The sequence below is a fragment of the Pistacia vera genome, unplaced genomic scaffold, assembly GCF_008641045.1.
Source record: "Pistacia vera cultivar Batoury unplaced genomic scaffold, PisVer_v2 Contig860, whole genome shotgun sequence".
Classification (NCBI taxonomy): domain Eukaryota; kingdom Viridiplantae; phylum Streptophyta; class Magnoliopsida; order Sapindales; family Anacardiaceae; genus Pistacia; species Pistacia vera.
The window spans coordinates 128,768-140,388 of NW_022196735.1; the positions used below are offsets into that span (position 1 = coordinate 128,768).

At 34.2% G+C, this 11,621-nt stretch overlaps 1 non-coding gene across 1 annotated transcript; it reads left to right on the forward strand.

Moving 5' to 3' along the window:
• Positions 1–414: 414 nt before the first annotated feature.
• LOC116118866 lies at positions 415–521 on the forward strand. Its single transcript, XR_004126231.1, has one exon. It is a non-coding gene; the product is annotated as a small nucleolar RNA R71 (small nucleolar RNA).
• The last annotated feature ends 11,100 nt before the right edge of the window (positions 522–11,621 follow it).

The following is an 11,621-nucleotide window of genomic DNA, read 5'->3' on the forward strand; positions in this document are numbered from 1 at the left end:
CGAATTGTTCTGTTGCCTCTGATTTCCTGCCAAGTAGTTAACTTGTTCTGATGATGATGACGCTAAAGTAAATGTGTTCCCCACTTGACATTCATTGCTCACATGATTACCTGCACAAAAATCACAAGTTAGTTGAGGTTCTTGAATAGAATTTACCTGTATACTTCCCAACTGCTAGCAGTAAGTTGGGCTGAAATGGCTGTGTATGCATCAACTTCATGAAGACCCATAGATTTCTTCGCTTGTATCCTCTCATTTGGTATTTGATAGTTGTTACTGGCCAGAACTTCAAGCAACTCATGAGCTTCTTTAGGTGTCTTGTTTTGCAATGCTCCTCCCGATGCTGCATCCACCATTGTTTGCATATTAACCATCAATCCATTATAAAACATTTGGACTTGCATCCAAATTGGCAAACCATGGTATGGACACCTCCTCAGTAGTTCCTTGTATCTTTCCCATGCCTCATATAATGATTCAGACTCTTCCTATAGAAACGATGTGATATCGTTTCTCATCTTCGCAGATTTTGCTGGAGGAAAGAATTTGGTCAGGAACTTTTGTGCTAATTCATTCCATGTTGTGATCATTCCTGGTGGTAGTGTCATTAACTATCCCTTTGCTTTATCCGTCAATGAAAAAGGGAACAATCTCAATCTGATGGTGTCATCTGACACTCCATTTGACTTGAAGGTATCACAAATCTCTAAAAAGTTTGCAATGTGCAGATTTGGATCTTCCTCCAAATCTCTCTTAAACTGTACCAACTGTTGGATCATATGGATGATTGTTGGCTTTATTTCAAAAGTGTTAGCTTGTACTGTTGGTCTAGTTATACTTGACCCATTGCCATCAACCGTGGGAACTGAGAATTCCCTTAGTGTTCTATTTTCTGCCATCTCAACAACTATGGCCTCTCGTTCACTTCTCTCTCTGTTAAGTCTTCTTGCAATTCTTTCAATCTCTGGATCTACAGGAACCACTGGCTGACATCTAGCTCTTCGCATCAACTATACAGAAAGAGAGAAAAAGTGAGATAACAAGCTAACAGAAAAGAACAACAAAAATTAACCAATAAACAATTAAAAAAAATAATAAAACTCCAATCTAGCTAACACAAGAAAAATTCAATGTTAACACAAAAATCAATTCGTGGCAACGGTGCCAAAAACTTGATGCATTGTAACTACAACATGCAATGTATAGCTTACACTAGTCGCACAAGTAATAAATTGATAAGTGAAGTATCGTTCCCATGAGGATTGTTTGCTAAGCACTTATTTTTCCTAATAGTTTTCAAGTTGGAGAAACCGAAAAGTGTTGGATTTATGGGAGAAACTTAAACTAAATTGAAAGCAAAATTTACTAAGTAATTAAAAGGCTAATTAATGAAAGCAAGATGAAAGCAAGAGTAATATCAAGTAAAACAAGCGGTTAGGGTTTTGATTTCATTAGGATTCTATGAATTAATTCTACAAATCATGCTACTTCTACACTCACATGTATGGATTGTAAATCGAACTCCCTAATGCGTAAAACATACCTTCTCAGGCTATGAATTCCTACTTTTCCCTATTAAACTTCCGCACCCAACAAATTGAAGATTAACAGATCCAAGTTCATTAAGCTTATGGAATCCTAGATTGATTTCATTGATTCTCAAACCTATCTCTAGCGTTCAATACAACAATGGTGATTACCCCAAGAAGCTCATACATGATTCATTTCTCAATCTCATCATGTTCAACAAATAAAATCAATAAAAACCAGAATAATCACACATTCCGTGCACTAGAATGTAAAAGCAACAATAATCTATTGATTAACCATAGAAATCCGAATTACATCAAAACCCTAACCCAAAGTGATTATTTCATAATGAAATTAACACAAATTGTAAGAAAAACAGTAAACATAGTAGTCAACATGTTGAAACAAAGAGAAAAGAGTAAAGATCTCCCCTAATTGATGAATCCACAAGGTTAAATCTCAAATCTTCTCTTCTTTTCCCCTAAAATGTCAAAGCTGCTCTAAACCAAAACAAACCCCTCTCAAAATGTCCAAGTTTTTCTTATATAGTTGGTCCAAAAACCTCAAAACTTCCCTAAAATAAAACAGTGTGTTTTAATTAAAAACTGCAAATCGCAGACCTCGCCGTGGCGAACCTCGCTAAACAATTCTGAAATTATGGAATTGCCCTCCGCTTGCTTCCTTGCTTGAATCTTCAATCTTCGATGCTTTCCAATGGGGACAAGCTTCAAAGGGCTTCAAATCCGCTTCAGAACTTCCCTGAATCCTAAGATTCGCTCGCTTCTGGGTCCAAAAACTCGATTCCGCTCATTATTTGCTCAAAGTGCATGTTTTGGCCTGAAACATAAAACATATGAAATTAAGTTGCAATTCAGGCAAAAATGACATAAGAAGTATCCAAAATCCGTCCAAAAAGCCTCAATAAAACAATATAATCCTCGGATTATCAAAAGCCTCCTGAAGTAAGGCTTGAACTTTCTTAGAAAGTGAATTTTATGTCTCATTTAGGCCCTCGCATATCTTAATCTGAAATTCAAGTGCAAGGAATAAACATTTGCAAAACATTGCCAACCAAATGCCTGATGCACTTACAAATGCAGCAAAAATAATGAGATCATACATTCCTACTATGAATACACCAACAAGGATTGATGTTACCATTTAACAGTCTATGTGGACAATAATTGATTCATCTGTTACATGTTAGAAGCATGGTAGCCTTGTTGGTGCCAATGATAATGTTTCTAGGAAACGAAAGGCACAAAACCAAATAGGTTCCAATGTTGACAATACTAGAATCATAGATAATTTCACATCTTCTAAACTAACTCCATAAGAGTTAATAGTCCCTGAAAGGACACAAGCCCCTAAAGAGGAACAAATCCCTGAAGGAATGCAAGAACATAGAAATGAAGCAATTTCTATAAACTATGCTCATAGTAAAGAAATGTGGAATCGTGAGACAACTATTGTTGATAACATATTCTCATATGCAATAGCTACTGAAATTATGAATGATGAGTTTGAGCCACATTCTGCTGATGAATGTCGAAATAGACATGATAGGCCAAAATGGAAAGAGGGAATTCAAGCAGAATTAACCTCCCTAACAAAACATAATGCATTTGAACTTGTAGTCCAAATGCCTAAAAACATGAAATCTATAGGATACAAGTGGGTATTCACAAGGAAACAGAATGAGAAAAAATGAGATTGCTAGGTGTAAGGCCTAACTAATGGCTCAAGGTTTCGTGTAAAGACTCGGAATTGATTATGATGAGACGTATTCACCAGTGATGGATGTGATCACATTTTGATATTTGATTAGTTTATTAGTCTCAGAAGGACTTAATATGTGACTCATGGATGTTGTCACTACATAATTGTATGGTACACTAAGTATTGATATCTATATAAAAATCCCTGAAGGATTCAAAGTGCCAAAAGCAAATAAAAGGAACATGTATTCAATAGAATTGCATAGACCGTTATATGGGTTGAAACAATCAGGACAAATGTGGTATAATCATCTCAATGAGTATCTGAAGAATGAAGGATACATCAATGATCCTGTATGCCCGTGTGTCTTTATAAAAAAGGTCAGAGTCAGGATTCGCAATTGTAGTAGTATATGTCGATGACATGAACTTAATAGTTACTCTTAAAGAGCTCACAAAAGCTACTAAGTACTTAAAAATAGATTTTGAAATGAAAGATCTGGGGAAAACAAAGTATTGTCTTGGCCTACAGATCGAGCATAGTTCAGATGAAATTTTGCTCCATTAATCAAATTATACTGAAAAGATCCTTAAGCGATTTAGATCCATTTTGTCCTAAAGAAGATGACAAAAAGATAATTGGTCTTGAAGTACCATATCTAAATGAAATAGGTGTATTATTAAATTTGCCACAATGTACGAGACCAAACATAACATTTGTAGTGAATCTATTGGCAAGATTTAGCTCTAAAGCAACTCCCTGACATTGGAATGGGATCAAACATGTCATTTGTTACCTCAATGGAACAAACGACTTGGGATTATTTTATCCAAGGAAATCTGTTAATGATCCTAAATTAGTTGGCTATACAGATATTGGGTACCTTTTCTATCCTCACAAAGCCTGAACGTAGACAGAATATGTTTTCACCTACAATAGTACTCCAATATCATGGCACTCTATAAAACAAACATTAATTGCCACTTCCTCCAATCACTCTGAGAGTCTTACGCTTCATAAAGCCAGCAGAGAATGTGTATGATTAAGATATGTCATCCATCATATTGAAAGTACATGCAAATTGCCATGTACCTCAGAAGCTCCCATAATTATAAATGAAGACAATGCAACATCTATTGCTTAAGTTAGAGGAGGATATATCAAAGGAGACAAAACCAAGCATATTTCACCAAAGTTCTTTTACACTCACGAACACCAGCAAAATCGAGAGATTGATGTCAAACAAATAAGCTCCAATGATAACCTTGCAAATATATTCACTAAGGCCTTGTCGACATCAACATTTGAAAAAGTTAGTGTATAGCATCAGTATGCAGTAGCTCAAGAAGTTACTAAATTAATTCTACCATTATGAGGGCAAGCATTGATTAGGGGGAGTTGTTTAGAAATCTGTACTATTTATTGTACTAGACATATGTGCACTGTACTCTTTTTTCCTTGATCAAGTTTTGTCACACTAGGTTTTCCTGACAAGGTTTTTAGTGAGGCAGTATGAAGCACGTCCAACTTCACGTTACAGTTTCATTGTACAGTTGTATTTCTTTACTTAGGTTTTTCCTCACTGAGTTTTTCTTTAGTAAGGTTAAATACAATTATCTATAAGTGGTGGATGTCCAAGGGAGAGTGTTGTAAACTATATGGCCATCCACAGCCTTAACTTTGAGGCAGTAAATGAGGGAGGGGGTGTTGGCTATAAATACACTGAAGTTCTTTTATCAAAGGAGGATATAAATGCAACATGTATTGCTCAAGTTATAGGAGGATATATCAAAGGAGACAAAACCAAGCATATTTCACCGAAGTTCTTTTACACTCATGAACTCTAGCAAAATTGANGTTACATCGTTCAGTATAGATGTTGAGATGAACAGGGTGACTGTGATGGGACATGTATCACCAGCTGTAGTACTTGAAAGCATTTCAAGAGCGAAAAAGGTTAAGTTCTGACGTTAACTTCTTGTATTTACATTCCACTGTGCTAATTGTTTCTTCTTATAGTAATTGATTACTGATGAGGGATGGAATGGAAGCTTGTTTCGTATTCCTTTTTTTACTATTATTAATGCTTCAATTCATAGCCACCTCTACCAGTTTACCAAGCTCAAATAAATATATACGAACTGTTGTAAACTATATGGCCATCCACCACCTTACTTTGAGGCAATGAATGAGAGAAGGTGTGTTGGCTATAAATACCCCATTCCCTTCATTTTTACTATACAATAAATTGAAAAGGCAAAAGAAGTATTACAACCCCTTGAATTTCACTTTCTTAAATTTCAATCCTTCTTAGTCTATTATACTTACACCTTTAAAATCACAACAACAAGGACGATATTCTTTTTTATTTTCTCTTTGTTTATTATAAATATTCATATAAAACCAATCAAATTTGCACAGAGGACCATAGCCAAAAAAGACTTACTCCACTAGTGAATATTGAATATCTATATATCTATATAATCCTGAAGCACTTGCTATTTGAACGCCACAAAGGACTCTATAATTGTTGCAAGTGTTTGCATGTTACCGGTTTAGGCTATTTTGTATTATTAATATCCGATATCTATATAAAAACATATATTTAATGTCTTATGGATGTGTTTAATTAGATAAATAGAAACACTTCACATTCACATTAAATGTTTTATTATTATTAGATCAAGAGAAACTCTTCACATTCATATTAAATGTTTTATGATTATACGTTAGTTTGATTCAATGTTTTTGTGTAATTGAATGTGAAGGGTCGTAGAACGTGAAAGGGTACACATATAATAATATTCATTCATATTAATATGAATGAATAAATGTGAAGATTAATGTATTGATAAGGTGTATTATTGAATTTTGTGAATGTGAAAAGATACGCTGTATCAGTTAAAGGATTCATTACTTTGAATCATATATATATATTAACAGTTTGTTACATGATTTATCTGAAGAAAGAGAGGTACTCAATTTTTGATTGTTATTTGTAATTGTTTTCTTTTGGTTCGGCCAGTGTATCGTTAAACTTTTTATTCTGATTTGATGCAGGTATATACTTTTAGTCGAAGCATAATGAAGCATAATATAATATTTGTTGTCAACATTGCAAATTACGTGCTATCAAAGGTAATGTATTTATTTGACTACGCCTCTATAATTGCGGTTTAATATTGCTATATATGTTTTGTTAGAAATGTAAAATTTGTACTCATAGTTTGAATGTTTTAGTCCAAATGGTGAACGGTAAATTCTGCTACAGAATTGTTAGATCCATTTGCCGAACCAATAATTTTGTTATTCAAATATAAGAAGACATAAGCTAGACCATTCCAAACCATTTATTTTTCTACTACTGTGCTTAAAAAATCCACGTGGCGAACTATTTGGATCAATGGTTTTGGTGCTATTTTCTGATCCATGTGCTAAACCATTTTGATCATCAAGTTGTTTACAATTGTACTATTGCATTGTAGCCACTGGCCAAACCATGCTGTTTAATTGTAAGAGGAAAGATGGAAATCTATTTAGATTGTACTATAGAATTACAAGAGACCAATTGTTGAACCATTATTCATTAATAATTGTAATATTATAATGTCCTTTTTAGTTAATACTATATGAAAAGTTAATTTCATGGTGTTGATTATAATTTCTGCAAGCAAGTTGCTAAACAATATTTCATAAGTTATATTGTTATAACATAATATTATAATTTAACAATGGTTCATTTTACTATTATAATATTCATAAACGGTTTTATGAACCATTACAATTATAATATTATATTTAAAAAAACAATATGCAACCATCAATTGTTATAAAATTCAAATACATTTAGTTTTGTTCATTTTACTATAATAATGTTCAATCCATTCATTTTGGTGGATTGTAATATTATATTATAATATTATATTGTTATATCCATGTACCATGAATAACGCATATTCATGACGAACCATTCACCATAATTATTGGAATAGAACTGGTGGCTTATTATGGGTTATAGCTTTATGAACAGTTTTAGACATTATAATCATGCTATTGATTATAATTTCTGCAAGCAAGTTGCCGAACAATAATTTAAAGCATAGATCGATTCCTTTAAAGCCAAGATCAGAGTATAGATCATACAGTTAACATGTTAAATCAAACTGAGAAAATATAAACGATCAAGACAAAGATCAAAGATCATACACACGTTTGGAGGCTCCTTCATATTGTCTCTTAGTTGGATTCACTACCGATTCAAAGTAAAATCGAACAAACGGAGATCCACATGAAGATAACCCGAAGAGCTAAAGAGGGATATGCTAGATCCTCTTTAGCTTCAAGAACCAAATTGAATCAAAGGAAATTTTGATTCAATAAACCCAAGGGGTAGCGTGAGTGTAAAGGGAGATAGAGGGTAGCCTTTTTCTTTCAATGATTGAATAATGATTGATTCAATTAATTCTCTCAATACACATGCACTTATATAGTGCATGTGTGAAACCCTAATCCCTTTAGGGAGAGGAATGGGCTCCAACCCAATATAGCCCTGGTGTCCAAACACTCTCAATTTGTATTTTATTTTGATTATTATTATTATTGTAATTAAAATCAATTAATATATTTATTAAAATATATTAACATTTAATAATAATAATAATAATCCATTTAAATGTATGTGTATATATATTTAAATATAATTTCACTAATTTAATTTTAATATTAAATTAAATCCAAGCAACAACCTCAACAAATTTAACTGCACTGTGAGACTACCAAAATACGATTTCGTCCTGAAAAGACAAAAATACCCCTTGCGCAAACTGATTCTCAAATTATCTTCTATGTGTGTGACCCGTAGGCTCCTCATCATACCGGCAGTGAGTAGTATCGTGATTAACACCAATTAATCATCTCACTACACACATACCAAGATTGGCCCCTAGCAAGGCATCATGGCTACCTGATAGATTCAGATTCAGTGAAACAGCGACTTGTCAACGATATGGCTACCGTACAATGAAATCCTTTTCATCATCTGTTATCTCATCAAGACCGAGGTATAGAAAAAGTGTCAACCTCAGTTATTATTGATATGTCTGTATTCAGTTACTGGACCAATGGCCGGAATAACAAATTGGATTGAGTAACAACTCAATCCCACTGTGGCCATAACTTTAGTGTCATCATCATTTACTAAATTGCGCTGTGAGATAACTTCTCTTGTACCCGGAAGTGATGAATCCTCTATCAATCCATCATAGTCTTGATGCACTCCTCGATGCAACAATCACTACTATATTGATAGCTCTGAATAGAACTACGTTAGGCTAGTGTCAAACTACACCAATCGGTGCACAAGGCGCTCCGGTGATTAGAGTAGGTGCCCTAGAGCCAATCAATTATTGTAGAATTGACTCTTTGTAATAATTTTCATTGATCAATTAAAGGTATTTTATTCTATATCCTGTAAATCATATTGTATGTATTGATATATGTCTTTAGGATGGTAGAACCGTGATGAGGGTATCAAGTGCTTAAAATCTTGATAGTGAGAACCCAATGATTGCATATGGTGGCCATTCTAGAAATGTCCGTAGCTCTAGTATTATTCTGACCAAGGGCACAGATAATAAGGTAAGGCTGTCATAGTGTTGAACGACCATATTGAAAGGCAGTGACTGATCTCACTTGTCAAGGTTGTTTGTCGACAACCTGATGTAACACATAGGTGCTTGTTATAGGCAAGTTCATTAGACTGACCCACTAGAGGATTCCATATAGATGGTAACTCTAGTGTCTATAGAATAAATCCTCCAACGAATGGTGGTGCATGTAATCCTTAGACTTGAGATTACCGGAGCACCTTGTGCACCGATTGGTGTAGTTTGACACTAACCTAACGTAGTTCTATTCAGAGCTATCAATACGGTAGCGATTGATTGCATCGAGGAGTGTATCAAGACTATGGTGGATTGATAGAGGATTCATCATTCTCTGGTACAGGAGAAGTTATCTCACGACCCAATTTAGTAAATGGCAATGACACTAAAGATGTGGCCATAGTGGGATTGAGTGTTACTCAATCCAATTTGTTATTCTGGTCATTAGTCCAGTAACTAAATATAGACATATGGAGAATAACTGAGGTTGACACTTTTTCTGTACCTTGGTCTCGATGAGATAATAGATGATGAAAGGATTTGATTGCACAGTAACCATATCGTTGACAGGTAGCTATTTCGTTGAATTTGAATCTATCGGGTGGCCATGATGCCTTACTAGGGGCCAATCTTGGTCTGTGTGTAGTGAGATGATTAATTGGTGTTAATCAGGATTCTCCCTGCTGGTATGATGAGGAGCTTACAGGTCACACACATAGAAGATAATTTGAGAATCAGTTTGTTGAGGGGTATTTTCGTCTTTTTAGGATGAAAAGGTATTTTGGTAATCTCATAGTACAATTAAATTTGCTAAGGTTGTTGCTTGGATTTAATTTAATATTAAAATTAAATTAGAGAGATTATATTTAAATATATGTACACATATATTTAAATGGATTATTATTATTATTAAATGTTAATATATTTTAATAAATATATTAATTGATTTTAATCACAATAATAATAATTAAAATAAAATACAAATTGAGAGTGTTTGGACACAAGGGCTATATTTGGTTGGAGCCCACTCCTATCCCTAAAAGGATTAGGGTTTCACACATGTATTAGGAGAATTAATTGAATCAATCATTGAAAGAAAAAGGTTGCCCTCTATCTCCCTTTACTCTCACGCCATCCCTTGGGTTTATTGAATCAAAATTTCCTTTGATTCAATTTGGTTCTTGAATCTGAAGAGGATCTACCAAATCCCTCTTTTGCTATTCGGGTTATCTTCGTGTGGATCTCCATTCGTTCGATTCTACTTTGAATCGATAGCAAATTCAACTCAGAAACAAAGTGAAGGAGCGTCCAAATGCGTGTATGATCTCTGATCTTTATCTTTATCTTGACATTTATATTTTTGCAAAATTTTTTATTTAACATGTAACTGTATAATCTATACTTTGATCTTGGCTTTAAAGGAATCGATCTATGCTTTAAATTTTTGTTTTTCCGTTGTGTTGGGTAGATCAGTTCCTAACAGTGGTATCAAAGCCTAGGGTACCAGATTATATAGTTTAATCTATGTTTGATAACATGTATTTAATTGATAACATGTTGTTTTGTTAAATCTATATAAATTATGTCTTGAAAGCATGTTTTGAGAAATCGATTAACTCAATACACTTGATTAATCTTGATTTGTTGATGATCTGCAACTGTGGTATATTATGATGTGGATTTTTGTTGAGATCTAATGTTAAGTTTGATTGCAAAATTGGTTTGGCATTATGTGCAACTAATTGAACTAATCTGAAGCAGATTAGTGTACACTCAGTGATATAACCCATTGCCACGATGATCGTTGTTTGGCGTACTCGCTGATTGAAACTCAGTGCTTGCCATGGCGATGTAACTCATAGCCGCGGTGATCGTTCTTCAGCACAATCACTAATTGAATATCAGTGCTTGCCTCGATGATATAACCTATCGCCGAGGTGATCAAAGTCTAAAGTGAAGCGCTGACGAAAACCAGCGCACGTTGCAGCTATATATCCCATCGCCGTAATGATCGCACATGTTGCATGTACATGACAAGAATCAGCGAACGTCATTGCGACATAACCCATCGCCAAGATGAGTGTGCTTTCGAGTGTGTAGGGGCCTAAATGAAAAGTTTCAAAACTTTTGGACCAAACATAGATCTGCAAATTGTCAGAGGGTAATTAATAATTTCACCCACCCAATTCAAATATTGATTGTTTTTAAATGTATGCAATGTACTTGTTTGAATATTGCATGGTGCCTGATACATGAGCCTTAGACCTATGGTGTATGTTTTAAATTATTTTTTGGAATGTATGATTGTAAATTTTAAATAGGGCCTGCGTGTCCTGCCTTTCTCCCTTCTCTTGATGTACATTCTCTTCTCATCTCATTCCCCTCGAATGTAAATCAAAGTTTCTAAATTTATTGATGTAAAATTAGTTTGAGATTAATTTCACTGAAAATTTTAGTATGATGTATTTTGAAATGTACTTGAAGACGGAGCAAGGACAAAGCGATCATACTTGAAGACTCAAGTTATTTGTTATAGGATCCCTAGGTGACTACCAATTCCTCTAGGCTTGAGGAAATTGGTTTTAGTTGGGCCATGTACCGGCACGTATATTTTTTGTTTAGAATGCATGCTAAGGTTGAATGTTCAATAACATGTCAAACAATGACATTCTAACAAAGATAATAATCTGGTAAGAAATAAAATAAAAC